Source organism: Ambystoma mexicanum, chromosome 11 (genome assembly GCF_040938575.1).
Source record: "Ambystoma mexicanum isolate Mex_15411 chromosome 11, UKY_AmexF1_1, whole genome shotgun sequence".
In the NCBI taxonomy this organism is placed as follows: Eukaryota; Metazoa; Chordata; class Amphibia; order Caudata; family Ambystomatidae; genus Ambystoma; species Ambystoma mexicanum.
This window is the reverse complement of record NC_090934.1, coordinates 846706954-846719089: the sequence shown is the minus strand read 5'-3', so window position 1 is coordinate 846719089 and position 12136 is coordinate 846706954. Positions and strand designations below refer to the sequence as shown.

General features: G+C 44.1%; 1 protein-coding gene and 1 pseudogene across 1 annotated transcript in view; both read right to left on the bottom strand.

Annotated features, from left to right (window-relative positions):
* Nucleotides 1-12136, bottom strand: part of LOC138503810 (3-galactosyl-N-acetylglucosaminide 4-alpha-L-fucosyltransferase FUT3-like) — a 562965-nt gene that overhangs the window by 13485 nt on the left and 537344 nt on the right. The window lies entirely within an intron of this gene.
* On the bottom strand, nt 8388-8764 carry LOC138504785 (GTP-binding nuclear protein Ran pseudogene; annotated as a pseudogene).

Sequence of the window (12136 nt, the reverse complement as noted above, 5' to 3'; positions counted from 1 at the left end):
AGTGTGGGCCAAAAGGTTGAGGTTACGGAGTGTGAAAAGCTTGGCACTGGAACAAGAAAGAGCTTGGGAGGTGCAAGGAACAGGAGTGGGAGAGAAGTTAGGAACAGGAAAGAGAACAGGTAGAGATGTATGTAACAACTCACAAAGACGAATGAGAGGTGCCAGGGTGTTGGGGGGCATGAAGTGAGGAAGAGAGGGAGGCTAGAAAATGAGGAAGAAGTGTCAGAGAGGGAAGTGGAGGAGAGGGAGAGGTCAGAGAGGGACATAGAAGAGAGTGAAAGGATGGTTAAGGAAAAGGAGAGTGAGAGGCGAGGGTACCAGATTATTTTGAGAAGTAAAAGAGAAGAAGAAACAGGGAAGACAGGGAGTTGTGTGACAAGCAGAAGAGATCAAACCAAGGGTTGGAAGCAAAGTGAAGGGCATGTTTATAGTAAGGTGGGGGAAATAGGAGATACTAGCTGAGGTTTTGTACCCATTAAGAAGTGCGTCTGGCAGGTTAATGCCCGATGGGCAGTATCAAGATTAACAGTGGTATCACGATCTAAGAAAAAAGCTAGGAGGAAAGTAAAATGGAAGAATTCTAAAAATAAAATTGAACGGTTAACGGATCACAGAGAAGACCTTTCAGAGTGGGATGTGAAGCAGGAGAAAGAGGGTAAGAGGACAGCAAGTAAGGGTAGTAGGACGAAGGCAGAATTGGGGCAGTTGGTCCTTCATGCAGGTACTGAATAGCGTCTACAAGGTGACAAGGTCAGCTCTCGGGCCTTGTCAAGTGGGGGGGGCCCGATCCGTCCCCCTTCTTAGTGCCAGCATAATCCAGCGCAGTTCGCTGTTGTCTCACATCCATGCCTCTACATGATGATAATGCATACCAATCTGTTTCTCCTTGTTTTAGAGCATCTGTCCAGCAAGACTCTGTGAAATCAGGAAACCAGTCAAAGCTCCATCGCTGTGTTGGTTTCTTGGAGACCAGATCACCCGGCAGAAACTGTAACCCTCCAGCCAGCAGCTCGACTGTAGCAGTTGATGCCCCAGCCCCTTGACCAGCAGAGACTAGTCGGAAGGGGCACTGACAACAAACCTCAATGGGCTTACCACAGGGAGGACAAAGACTAGCCCCCTAACATGAACTGGAACCCTTGGGCCACCGGACCATCATTGATAAACTGTGACAGTCCCGCGCAGTGAGAGTGGGCAAGGCTTAGCCCCTTCTAATGGATTTTGTGTCACACATACACGCCCAGCTGGGGAAAGATGGAATTAAATGGGCCAGGGATGATCAATCCCAACAGAAGGAGGGAGTCTTCAGCAGGGGAATAGGAAGCAGGAAGTGTGGGTTACCTTGGAGAGGCCAGCAAGTGGAGGAGACCTGCAGGAGGAGGGAAGGAGCAGCAGAGTGTGGAGGTTATAGTTTCAGAAGATGAGGTATTGGTTTAGTGAGTGCAAGGGCATGGCAGTGTTAGTGTCTGTGTAGTCGAAACTAAGTTAGCTCAAAATAGTGCAGGGAGTGTCTGGAGTAGTGAGTGGGTGAGGGGATGGAGTGCTGGTCTAGAAGTGAGTGGAATAATTGGGGTAGTAGCGTAGCAGGGGTAGTAGTAGTAGTAGTAGTTAGGGAGTAGTAGTAGTAGTAGTTAGGGAGTAGTAGTAGTAGTAATTAGGGAGTAGTAGTAATAGAGTGGAAGGAGTAGTAGTGTGGAGGCAGAGAAGCAGTAGAGGAGTGGTGTAGGAGGCGAGTAAGGGAAGCAGTGGTAAAATCAAAGGGTGGCGGCAAGGAGTAGTAGGAGTGTGTCACATAGGAGGGAGAGAAAGAGGGGTGTGGAGGAGACAAGGAGAGAGCTATTATTTATTATTGAGGGCGGACCTAGGTTCGAGAAGCAATGGAGCGCTTTACAGGGGTTTAAAACAGCACATCTGCATAACAACGGCATGATTTGGAGTATCTAGGATTAACGCAAACGCATAAGCTAAAACAAGATACATTGGTGGATTTTATACTATTGGCACGAGAGCAAAGAAAAATAGATGTCCTGTGTAGCGATGAGGATGGCAGAGGTGACTTTCATGGTCAAAGCTTGGTACTGAGAGTTGCTTCCCAGTGGTTTCCTGGTGAAACAAAGACAATGGCTGAGCTTTGAGTGAAAAAGCACTACAGAAAATGGGAAACATTTTAGCTACCATACAGGGGCATGGCTTACTGGAAGTGTGCAGTGATGCTTTTGAAGTGGTGGCATTCAGATGCACCTTTTTATTAGCCATTCTCAGGGTCACTTGAGTTAGTGAATTATCAGTGACTAAGAGTTATGTGGACAATAGCATGGTGGTTAAGTTTGGTGGCTGAAGTGTTATAAAATTGACGTACCTGGTGACACCAACTACTCTGGAAACAGTGGGACAGGTACATTGATCTATCAAAACCTCCAAGTGTTGGAAGCTATGCCACCTTAACTGAGCCCCCATTGTGCAGCCCATGAGCACACAGATTACATTTGTATTTGTATTTGTATTTATTAAAATTTTATATAGTGCTTTACGCCAAAGCGCTTTACAAGAGGACAATAGTAAATACAATAAACATTGAAAACCTGTGAATCAAGTAACAGAAAGCAATACGTGCAACAATTTACAACAGATTACTTGAACGCTGTGGGGTAACATGAGTGTTGTAAGGCTATAGTAAGAGAAGGAACAAGAAGGAGTAAGGATGGGTGGTAGGGCCGAGATGAGAGAGGTAGCAGAAGATGTCACAGCGGGGAATGGAGGAAATAGGATTTTAGAGAGGTGCGGAAAGAAGGATAGGAGGAGATAGACTGGATAGGGAGAGGGAGACGGTTCCAGTGGAAGGAGGAAAGTAGTTGGAAAGAACGAAAGCGGGATGGAGCACAGGGTGAAGGAGGAGAAGTGAGTAGGAAATGTTCGGCACAGCGGAGAGGGCAAGAGAGGGTATAGAAAGAAAGAAGGGAGGAAAGGTAGGGTGGAGCAAGATCATGGAGGGATTTGAAGACGAGACAGAGGAAATTAAATTTGAGCTGGGAGAGAAAGGGGAGCCAACCTAAGGAGGAGAGAGAAGAGGAGATGGACTTGTAGGGAGACAGAAGAAAGAGGGAGCGAATAGCAGAGTGGTAGATGGATTTAAGGGGGGTTAGGTGAATAGAGGGGAGTCTGAAAAAGAGGGTGGAGCAGTAGAAGAGTCTAGAGAAGACGAGAGGGGTGACTAGAAGTTTGGTAGCATGGAAAGTTAGGAAAGGGCAAATTTCACGGCTATTATAAAGGTGGAAGCGGCAGGACCTGGCGGTGAGAGAGATATGATGGGAGAGAGAGAGAGAGATTAGAATCAATGTGGAGGCCAAGGTTGCGAGCATGGGGAGAGATAGGGAGTAGGGAAGAGGAGAAGAGAATAGAAGGTGGTGGGGAAGGTAGCAGGGAAGAAAAGGACTTCTGTTTTGTCCGCATTTAAGGTTAAGAATTGAGAGGACATCCAGAATTTGATCGCGGAAAGGCAGGAAGAGAGTTTAAGATGGATGTTAGAGGTAAAGGAAGAGAAGGAGAGGAAAAGTTGGGTGTCGTCAGCGTAGAAATGGTATGAGACACCAAGGGAGGAGATGACAGGAGCTAGGAAGGAAGTGTAGAGTGAAAAGAGGAAGGGGCCGAGGACGGAGCATTGGGGAACGCCATGATTGAGGGGGGAGGTAGGGGAGGTGGTACTGCCCCAGGACACTGCAAAGGTATGGTTGGAAAGATAGGAGGAAAGCCAGTTGAGGACCGAGTTTTTGAAGCCAAGGATTGAGAGAGAGTTAAGAAGTAGAGGGTGATCAACGGTATCAAAGGCAGAGAGAGGTCGAGAAGGATGAGTATGGAGGAGCATTTAGAGTAGCGGGCGGAGAGGAGATAATTACTTAAGACATCATCGATGACATCCCTGGGATCTAGGACACACTGATGACTGTCATGGCCTGTTGTCTTTGGCCATGCTCTATGCTCTGCCAAGGCACCAAAAAGTAGGCACAGGTCTTGGCCTGTGGCCAGGCCCAGGGCCAGTCAACCCTCATAGCGGGTCCATCAGCAACTGGCCATGTGGCATCACTAGTGGTTTCAACAAATAACACAAGTACTTGGGTTGTTCGTTAGCTATAATACCCTATGCATACTTGCCAACCCTACCAATTTAGGTGGTAGGATACCGCTTTTTAAGCAGTCCTACCGCCTACCGATTTAGTGGCAACAAATACCGATTTTTGTAAAAAAGAAAAAGAAAATTATTTTATTTTTTACAAAAATTGGTATTTGTTGCCACTAAATCGGTAGGGTTGGCAAGTATGTCACAGTGATAACGTGGGCATGCAGGCCGGGGGTGCTGGAGTTCCTTTCTCTGGATCTCAAGTAGCCGGTGTTCTCTCCTATTTATGGTGGTGCTCACATGATGAGCAGCAGAGTAAAGAAAAAGACCTTGGAACGCGTGTGACTTGCTAGATGGCGTGCATTCAGCGTGCTATGTTATTTCCTTTCCTTTTGATGTGCGTTCAACCTTCAGCACTCTATGTTCAATACATTTTATGCACATTTCAAGCGGAGCCATGTGCTGATCGCGGTTACGTTTGTAGTTCCTATTAAGCCGCCGTATGAAGGTACTCAATATAACTTTGTGAAGTTGGGATAGGCTGCATGCATATTTTGAACTACGAACTATCTATGTGAATTCTGGATCTGGGGGGAATTACTGTGTTTAGGGTTGACTTTATTTATGAAGGGAACTAAATTGCTATCAATTTATTTATTGTTTGCTTGTTAGACGATCATATCAAGCAGATTGAGATCAAAAATGCAGATGTTGATGCACCATTAGCCAAGTATGAGGTCGTTGATGGCTCCGTTGCTGTCCACAATAGAAGACTTTCGAACATGTGCAGCATTTAAAGATCATAGTCTAGCCAACAAATGAAATTAATGTTTAGGAATTTATTTGGTTACATGTCAAGCCTTTGGCGATTGGAGTTGATAACAAGAGTTAAGGTACAGGTAACTTTTGCAGTTGTCACTACAGGATACATTGTAAGCCACAATTGTAAACTACAATAAAAATAAATAATAAGGGTGCAAAATTGTAAATGCATTATGGTGCAAATGTTGATAATGATGTTTGTGACTGCATGTGCAAATACTCTAAATGAGGTCTCTTGAGTGTAATACTCATTTATGAATTAAGTCATAGAATGCAATATGCTATAGGTGTACATATGTGTGCAGTATTGCAGGATAATATCTTGGAAACTGTCTCGATGATCACCACTGTTTCTGGGAAAATGTTAAACACTACGGTGGTGACTGATCATCGCCACGTTTAGTGCTTAATTGTGTGTCTGGATTGTCATAAGGAACATACTTCTTCAATGTGGGAATGGATTGCGTGAACATTCTAGGTCTGCAAGGGGTTGATTAATAAACTTTTAATCGCATGCATCATGGCTTGTAATGATAAAATGAAGAATTATAAAATAAGTTACACGTTGGTTAGGTAAAACCATTAACATAACAAGGGTTACGCGTGTGTTCAAGCCAAAACGCTTGCTTACTAAACAAGTTACTAAACAAGTTACATGTTGGTTAGGGGCGAACATTAAAGTAACAAGGGTACGCGTGTGTGCAAGATAACATGATTGCTTATAAGATAAGTTACACATTGGTTAGGTTAAACTATTGAAGTGGCAAGGTTACGCGAGTGTGATTGGCAAAGGCCAAATGTGTTTAATTAAGGTTGGGAACTGAGCATTAAAGCGTTGGGTAAGTCTATGAGGAGCATTGCTATTCATTGTAAGCATGTCTTAGGGCAGTAAGGCTTAGGGTAATTTGGTAAGCATGTCGTTGAACAAGGTGTGCAGTGTAAATACTGTACATTATGTATGGCATACTATTTTGACAAGATTGGGTATTGAAGTTTGGGAGTTGTTTTCTGGCATCATTAGTGCAGATTATTCTGCTCAGGAGTGAAAGTGAAGGGTATAATATGCACCAGTCTTAAATGGAGCAGTGAGGTAGTCCATTCCTGGCACTGCAGGCCTGGGTTTGGAGCGTTAGTTGTAAGCACAAACATGGGAAGAAGGCAGTTTCCTTTTCTACAGACTTGCACCCTGAGTGTTCCTGCTCCACGTGTCTCACCTAACTGAAGTCCCAGGATGCTGCACTCTGCTTCCAGAGTATTTTGTTAGATTGGTGAATTTGTCTCTTGGAAAAAGCTTCTAATGGTGACATTGCACATGCTGGGTGATGTTTTCCCCATTCTGGACAAGATGGTCGCCTTTCTCCTGGTGCTGCTTGATCTCTAGGAAATTTAAAATTCTAAATAGACTAGGTGTGGGAAGACCTATTCCCTTCTGGCGTCCATCCTTTTTTGCTGGTTGCGATCAGAAGATTATGGTGGGGAATAGCGAGTCAGTGCCCATTCGCCCTACATTTGACCTTATGGTCAATTCTGTCACATATGTTATTCAATCTGTACATAGAGTCATTGTATGACTCAGTATGTGGAAGTTGGTTCCCACATTCTAGCATACGACTTACACCTAGATCTAACCTACGGTTCTGCAGAACAATCCAGTGGGCCAACGAAAGATTCAGCAATTTAGCAATATTTTGCTGCTCTGTTGCTCTGTTAGGGGAGTTTTTCGGATAGAAAATTCGATCCCAAGGTGAAATGCACAGCTTGTGGGGCTATTTTGGGCCTGGGCAGAGAGCCCCACTTCATGGCTACAAACATTCTGGAGGCACATGGAGAGAGAACACGCCATTGAGTAGGGGAGCCCTCAGTCACTAGAATTATGGGGATTAGTAATTGGCCCTACCATGTGTCCATTTATTTATTTTCCCAGGTGTGCTGAATCTGCCCTGCGTATGTCTCTGGGAGCTGTGGCTTCATGCAGCATGTGAGGGGAGAGGCTAAGGTGGCACATCTGCAGCAATTCCATGCTGCCACATGAAAGGCCCACCCAAAACACCCAGAGTGAGGCAGTGGCATCTATTCCTGATATGTTGCCTATTCCTGGTTTTAAGTCCAACTTTTATTTTCCCAGTTTTATTTACCTTAAACAATAAACAAAAAATATCCCTGAAGAATGTGTTACGTTTTCCTGATGGGAAAGTGGCTCCTTGAAATATTGTTAAGGCTCATAACTTGTAGCGAAGCCACGCCTTGAAAAATTGCTAAGGTTCATCGTTTGCAGTGATGCTGCTTCTCCAAAAATAGGTAAGGGTAGGGTCAGCCCATGTATCAAAGACGCCCCTTGAAAAATTGTTAAGGGTCATCCCTTGTGGCAAAGACCGATTTTTGTAAAAAAAACAAAAAAAATGTTGTTAATTTTTTTTACAGGTTTTAAATATTTTATTATTAGCCAATATGTGGACATTGGGTCCGTGTGAGTCCAAGCTCTCCAACATTTTAATTCCCATATTACAAACCATTCACAACGCAATCTATTTTGCTCAATATTCCATCTCTGTACACACCCCGGATGACAGCTGAACGCACCCAAATTATCATTTTGCCAAACCATAAACCAATCAAAAAGAAAAGCTAGAATTGGCGTGTAAAAGTGGCATCCGTTTGGACACGTATGAACCAGCTGCAACTTGTATGCCATGTTCCAAAGATACCAAAGCCAGTGGTTGCACCAGCTTGGATAGCACCAACAGTAATGTTTTGGACTGCTATAAAATATCTCGAGGTGCCCCTTTTCCTAGCAGAGGTCCAAAAGACGGACAGGAGTATGAATGATTTGTCAAATAGTTAACATCTGCAGCTGCAGACCAGAGCAACATTTCAGCATGGTTTAACTGGCCAACACAGAGTCACCTTCACACTAACCAGCAGAGCAACAAGTCCTTTCAAGTAGCATGTTCAATACACAGCGTAATGCACTAGTGTCTTTACAGTGCCACAGAACCATACAATCAATTAAAACAAACAGAAAACAGTACTGGTGGTTCCACAAGAACTGCATCCTTAAAAGAAGTACTTACAGTGTATAAAAGTTCACTTGCTTAGGTATTTGATATACAACTTTATTATGGTCTAAACGAAAAATGGAACGGGAATGTCAGTAACAAACAGGGTTCACCACTGAAGTGATGTGGCTGTAGCAGTCTTTAAATTAGATTTGAAACTTGAGGGGTAAAGTAATTGCAGTCCAAAACAGTTAAATACGCAGGTCCAAAATATGAAGGAATGAATTTTACTGCCACATTCACTCCGAAGCCCATTCATCTCCTCAGCATCCCAGAGATTAAGCACATGTTCTGCTCAGCTAGATAATAAAGAGGCAAACATGCTGCACCGTCGACATCACAGGACAGTTGCCTATAAAACTAGACATCTGACGGTGGGCTCCAGCCGCACTCCCTCACAGATCGTCGTCTTCATCTGGCAGTGCAGTGGTTTGGGCAATCTCTAAATCTTGTTCATACTGTGCTGCCAATGCTGGGTCCATAACTACTTCAGGGGGTGCGAGGGCAGGCATTGCTACAAACTCAAGTTGAGATCACCAATTAGCTTTCTTGCAAGCCACAGGAAGGGTTTTTCAAAGTTGTAATTACTCTTGGCAGAAATATCATAGTACTGGAGATTCTTCTTCCTGTGAAAGACTATGGATTTCACCTTCACCTTCCTGTCTTTAATATCCACTTTGTTGCCACAGAGCACAATGGGGATGTTTTCACAGAGATCTCGATGCCAGTTGGGGACATTCTTATATGTGACTCTTGATGTGTCGTCAAACATGAAATTTTCTTTTTGGCCTGGATTTAGCAGCCTGTTCAGCCATGGTTGCAGGGTGCGCAAGTACACAGAATCCGAGGAACGTTCTTCAGTGGCGATGTGTCCAAGCTGCTGCTTTTATAATGGTGTGTTCTTATTGGCAGCAGTTAGCAGACCAGTGCACCAGTGCAACCTCCCCAGACTGTCAGAGGTGCCTGTGAGATCCACTCCAGCACTTCTGGATATCAACAGCCACATGGTTCACTGTACCTCAGCTCCCCGGTGTAATGACCTGCGCCTGTCCTTGTTCATATGTGATACCTTTTAGCCTGCACTACACATATGTCTATACAATATGTTTGCCATATGTCTTGAAATAGACTAAGAGAATATTTTACTCTGATGTTTAGTTTCCCGTGATGTAAGCCGGCAGGTGTACCAGCACCGAAAGAGTGGGTAAACAGTCCAACATAGTAATAGGATTAAAGGTTTAAACCTATGCCGTAAATCAATAGATAAAAAGTGTACAACAGTAAATAAAGTTATGACAAAGGTCTGCAGGGGGCAGGTCTCAGCACCATGTGCCCTGGACTGATCAACCTCGGCAAACCTGTATATTTTCAGTAACTGGACCACCAGTCGAAGGTGGTGTGGGAATTCTTCCACTGAACATCTCGAAAGAACTAGAAGATCTGGGTTGGCTGTAAAGTGGTGTGCACCCCTTTGGCGATACAGCTGTCAAACAAGTGACCATTCAAATTAAAAAAATATCAAAAGATGTAATTAAATGAAACGGGGATGCGCTTGGCCTGATGTTCCCAGTGCTCCTTCCAGTCCGTGATGTGGCTCCTTTGTGTGACAATGCAAATCTTTACACCACTTAGGTTGGGGATTGAGGATTGACTGGTCAAAGTCAGGTTGGGGGCACAATGCAATAGTATGAGTATGGGTGACTTAAGAGCCCACTATCTATACGATACACTTTTCACTTGATGTGAAATGCAAATCAAGTTCACCATGATCTTCCAAAAATGATAATCCTGTAGCCTTACATTTCCAACAAGTGTGGTGTCCAATTCACTATGCACAGTACATGGTGTGAATAAAAATATACTAACACATCTGGTGTAAGTTGACGAGGGGCCAGAGTAATATCTCTCTCTCACACACACACACACACACACACACACACACACACACACACACACACACACACACACACACACACACACACACACACACACACACACACACACACACACACACACACACACACACACACACACACACACACACACACACACACACACACACACACACACACACACACACACACACACACACACACACACACACACACACACACACACACACACACACACACACACACACACACACACACACACACACACACACACACACACACACACACACACACACACACACACACACACACACACACACACACACACACACACACACACACACACACACACACACACACACACACACACACACACATTTTTTCCAGTATCATGTGGACCCTCTGTTTTGGATGATTTCTCTGTGTGATTTTGAGATTTTGCTATGTATACTTGGGCTCAGCAGTGTGGCTCCATAGGATGAACTGCTACAAATTTCAAGTTGCAAACTACTAGCCAGGCATAACATGTCACTCAGCCACCCAGTTCACCACATAATCTGTTACTCTCCAAAAGACATTTATAACTAGCTAGTGACAAATGCAAATTCTGAGGCATGATAGGGAGTATGTTGCTGAGTCATCTTGCGGCCTTCACATACTTCTTGCCACACTTTAAGAACTCTAAGTAAGAGTGGGGAGGATGAACAGCAGAAGAAATAAACAGGCATTATCACAAGCCCAATCGTTAAGAATGCCTTCTACGGTAGGGCACTCCATGGCTCTCCAAATCTGCTAACCCAATCACATTTTTTCGAGGACATTTTATATAGGGTGAGTACCATTTGCATGTGACTCGACCTTGCTGTTGAGTATGGGGATGTTAGAAACTTTTATTTGACATTTACTGGAAACAGTACATGGCAAATAAAGGTTTCACTGTGTGTGGAAAGAATGCCGGGGCCAGCACAAGCCGTGCAAGGGTAAAGAAGCCTGCTGTCCCCTTTCACTGGTGTCCACAGTGGGAGCTGTGGAACACTGAAAGATCTCAACCGCCACAAGCCATTGGTAGCCTCTGCTAGGGAAGAGCTGGGATACGTGCAACTAAAACCGGGGATGGCGAGCTCTGCTTGCAGAATCTCACGCGAGGAACAGGGGCAGCTGAAAGAAACATACGCCGACTTGAGAGGCCAGGAGGAGCGATAACAGCCCGATGAATGTGAGAGAAGGGAACACTCATGCTGGGGAACTCCAGGGCTGGAGAGAGGCCTATTGGCATAGCAAACAAACTAAGAATCATTACAATTGCTATGGAAGAGGGAATCCAATGTTGTCGAATGCCGAACAAGCTGCAAATGGGCATTAGTACTTTTAAGACTGCTACGAACATTAAGGAATACTGGATAAAGCTGAAAAAGGTTATACATATTGCTGAGAGTGTTACAAGCATTATTGAATGCCATAGAAAGATGCAACGTATTATAGTTACACTTTGTGAATGTTGCAAGCATTGCTGGATACCGAACTAACTGAGAGATGTGTTGAACCTATGTGAATACAGCACAAGATCAAAGCAAGTGATGAGCACTTATGAGCAAAGAGAAAGCAAGGTGGTGTAAAAAGGTGAACCATGGAATGATTGGCATATCTAAAGAATAAAAAAGTATAACAAAGTGCCAAGGGTTATCGGTTGCGTGACCTATAATGGGTGGACTGTGTGGTCCAACAACTGCACCTAGACCGAGTGACCCCTATGTGAAAAGAACCAAATAAAGCAAATGTGAATAAGTTTGCTTTCTGACACAGGTCCTTGTGCATAAGAAATACAGAGACAGAAAAGGGAACCTTTGTGAAGTATTGAGAATGATTAATGAGTTGAATTGTAATTATCTGAAAGTTAATCGAATTGATCAGATTGTTGTTTTGAAACCTGGAAGTGCTGATTTCTTGGGGAAGTAAACACCCAAGACCTTGTGAACTGTGAGCTGACCTCTTGAGCAAAGGATCCCTGAGACCTGGTGAATTGTACTAATCCTAGAACTGTGTTGAACTCTTGGGGGAGGGAAGCCCAAGGCCTTTTTGGAATTGTTCTGAACTTGGGGGAGGGAAGCTGAACTTAACCCACAAGCTTGAAGAAGTTCAGAACTTGGTTCTGACCACTATTTCTTTTGATGCTGACATCCCTAAACATTGTATATGGTTAGTTGTGAGGGAAAGTATAGGTTTTGGATGCAGACAGATTTGTATGTTGAATT